This window comes from Apis cerana, unplaced genomic scaffold (assembly GCF_029169275.1).
Source record: "Apis cerana isolate GH-2021 unplaced genomic scaffold, AcerK_1.0 Chr0_AcerK, whole genome shotgun sequence".
Lineage (NCBI taxonomy): Eukaryota > Metazoa > Arthropoda > Insecta > Hymenoptera > Apidae > Apis > Apis cerana.
In genome coordinates this window covers 3,744,411-3,747,990 of record NW_026893558.1, presented here as the reverse complement: position 1 = coordinate 3,747,990, position 3,580 = coordinate 3,744,411, and the positions used below count along the sequence as shown (strand labels likewise).

General features: G+C 19.8%; 1 long non-coding RNA gene across 1 annotated transcript; it reads right to left on the bottom strand.

Annotated features, from left to right (window-relative positions):
* Positions 1–1,021: 1,021 nt before the first annotated feature.
* Positions 1,022–2,482, bottom strand: LOC133667544 (uncharacterized). The gene is made up of 2 exons (XR_009833233.1): positions 1,766–2,482; positions 1,022–1,644 (listed from the first exon to the last, which is right to left on the bottom strand). It is a non-coding gene; the product is annotated as an uncharacterized LOC133667544 (long non-coding RNA).
* Positions 2,483–3,580: the final 1,098 nt, after the last annotated feature.

Here is a 3,580-nt window from a genome sequence, read left to right as displayed (position 1 = left end):
TTCAAAATTTATATTATGTTTATTTCAAAAATGAATTTTTAACAGTCGATATGGAGATACTAAAAGAAAAATGATTCAATTAGTACATGTAAACCATGAAATCTAATAGCTATAAAAAAAATTGAATAAAAAAAAGAAATAGAATCATAAATTTTATCATTAAAGCAAAAAAAAAAAAAAAGAATTTAAATATTCAATTGTTTATAAAATAGTAAAATAAATCCCTAATAAAATTGTTTGTGTTAAATAAAATTTTCTATATTTTAATTTATTAATAATTAAATAATAATGACTTAATGTTACTGTAAATCTTACCTGGAGAAATTAAAGTAAATGAATTTAATAATGGAATTTCTATTGAATTAAAAATTTAATATTTTTGGTGGTCATAATATATCAATTCCAATTTCATATTTGGGAAGATTGATGTATGAAAAAAAGACAAAAAAAAAAAAAAAAAAAATACAAAATATATTAATTCTAAAATAAGTAAAATTATTCTAAATTTTTAAAAATTAATAATAAAAATGTATGTAATCCTTTATAATAAAATATTCTATCTCGAATAATATCACAAAATCAAAATATTATAATTAAAGTGGTATTAATTATATTTAAAATTATAAGTAAAAAAATTGTTCTTGTTAATTCAAATAATCTAAAAGATAAAATAATTGGTCATGGGCAATTTATGATTACATTAAATGAAAAGTTTTTCTTCATTATTTATTAATTAAAATTCATTTGATTCTGAAAAATATAAAATTAAGAAAATTGAAAATACATATCATTGAATAATTGATATAAAAATTTCTAAAGTTAATAATGTATTTTGAATTAATAAATTAATTGGAATTATTGCAATAAAATTTCTAATAAAAATACCTAATAATGTTAAAATTAAATGTCCTGAAATTAAATTTGCTGATAATCAAATTGATAAAGTTCATTGATAAAGTCAAATAATTAATTTAACTAATTCAATAATAACTATAAAATTAATTAAAAATATTGGAGAGTCTTTATTGGAAAGCATTTTTTTTATCATATATTTCATATCAATCTTCTTACCAATACTTACTATTTTATCTCGTTCATCTTGTTACATGATACATTGATATTAATGTTCTTTTGATATACTTAAATCATTTTCATCTAAATTAATATTCACAACTAAATTCTTCTTGTATCTTATTTGGAAAATGCACAAATGAAACATAAAAAGCATAAAAATGTACATAAATATAAATTCACAGAATATCTATTGGAAATAATTAATATGTTTGTAATTAAATATTAAATTATAAAGATTATAATCATAGAAGAATAACAAAAATAACAATGTTTGATTCTGTTTGTTTTAATTTTCTAATGAAAAAAGAAAAATGAATATTTTAACCTGATGGACATTTAATCCAAGCTTAGTATTTTATTGCCATTATATTTTCAGATATATGTTTTACCGAAGGACCAAAAGTATTCCTATATCTAATCCAATCAAATTTCTTGTTCCGTTTCATTACTTACATTTAAAAATGATAGAATAGAATAGCTGTAAAGTCATGCTTCTGCATAACATTTTAAGGCTGCCTGTGTATTCTGACAGTGTGCAGTGTCAGACAGGCATATTGGATGAATTTTTTCCTTATAAAAAAACAAAAATATTTATATATTTATTACATAAAAGTCAGATGTTAACATTTGACTTATTCCAATAATATATATAGAGGTTAATTTTTAATTTTATGATTTTATGAAAACTTACACGATATTTAAGAACACTAGAGTCAAAACTTTCTTCACCACTTTTACAAGAAAATACAATGCATTCTATGGATTCTATGGATTCAATGCATGCAATGGATTCTAATGAAACACGAGATGACATTACATTACAAATTTTTGCATTTATTAATGACAATTGAACAAATCCACGGATCTTTCGACCTTTATCTCGATTTTATCTTCTACAGAAAAAATTACGGCAATCGTGCCCGTAATAAGGTTACGTGTGCTTCGGAATTGATGAATTTTCTTTATCCACATGATTCTTTAAACACTGCGTCATAGAATTTGTTTTTACAAGACAAATCACGAGATTAGACCATTATAAATTCCACATTGTCGATTTCCACGTAATATAGTTAAATAACATTAATATAGACAATTAAATCTTATTTTAGAACAAGATATATTTAAAATGGATTATTATTATTATTATTATTACGAATGTTTATCAATATATTTAAACACCAAAATTATTATGAATTTAAATATTTCTGCATTATTATAATTCTTCGTATTCTAATTATATCGTATAATTTTAAAAAGTATAATCTTCAAAATAACAAAGAGAAACTATATGTGAGATTTATATTTACGTATGTTCTAAAATTCTACTATATAAACAATTGTTAATTTTATAATACAAATTGGTAAAAATATTCCAGAATTGATAAAAATTTCCAGAAAAATAGTTGAATTATTTACATTTCCACACTTTCGAATTAAATAAATAAAGAAAACTAAAGAAAACTAAAACACTTCACTAAGCACTTATTTAATATTTATGTATTAAGCATTTATTAAAATATTATTATTTCATACCATTGATTTTCTTTTTTTATTTCTTTTTACTGTCAAATTTTCAACTTTCATAACTTTCATTTTATAATCGTTAAGGTTACGTGTTATTTCGCATTATTCGTAGCAATCTTTTAAAATTATGCATTAAATTTGTTTATATATTTATAATTTACATTTTACATCGTATTTTTAAATATATTATTAATATATGTTTATGTATATGTATATGATTTACAAAATATAAATTCACAGAATATCTATTGGAAAATAATTAAACGTGACGACAAAAAACGATATTTAAATATCCTAAACGTATCTTAGCTCTTTTATAACAGCATTCGATTTAAATTGTTATATATAAATATATATATATATTTACAATATAACAATTACATTGTTATAAATTAATAATGTACCACACCTGTTCACAATATTATTTTAATTATTTTAATTATCATAATTTTGATATATATTTAGTTATAAAAATTAATTAACAAATATATGATATCACAAATTTATTTATCGAATAAATAACACTAATATTATCAGACGATATATACGTTTTTCATAAAAATATAAACTATTTATATTATCAAAAATCTTTATCTTTCTTTAATTTTCACCTTTATAAAAGGATACAATATATGCGTATATATATTTGTATTGTACATTTGTATTGTATACATACACACACATTTATACATATATAAACACATAAAATACGATCAATCTTTAATTTTTTTTAAATTAATTTACATAATATGTTTGAACGAAGTACTTTTTTTAATGTAAATATGTAAATCCAATTTGTGTAAAATTTATTTATTTTTTAATTATTAACTTGTTAATAAGAATTTTATATGTACAGTTAGTCGCAGAAGTTTTCATACACTTTACACATTCAATTAAATTCGTTATTACTAGAGAATCAACGTGATAATTTTGTTTTATATGCAATATTGCGAGTATAATAATATGAAACCATTTTTTTTTT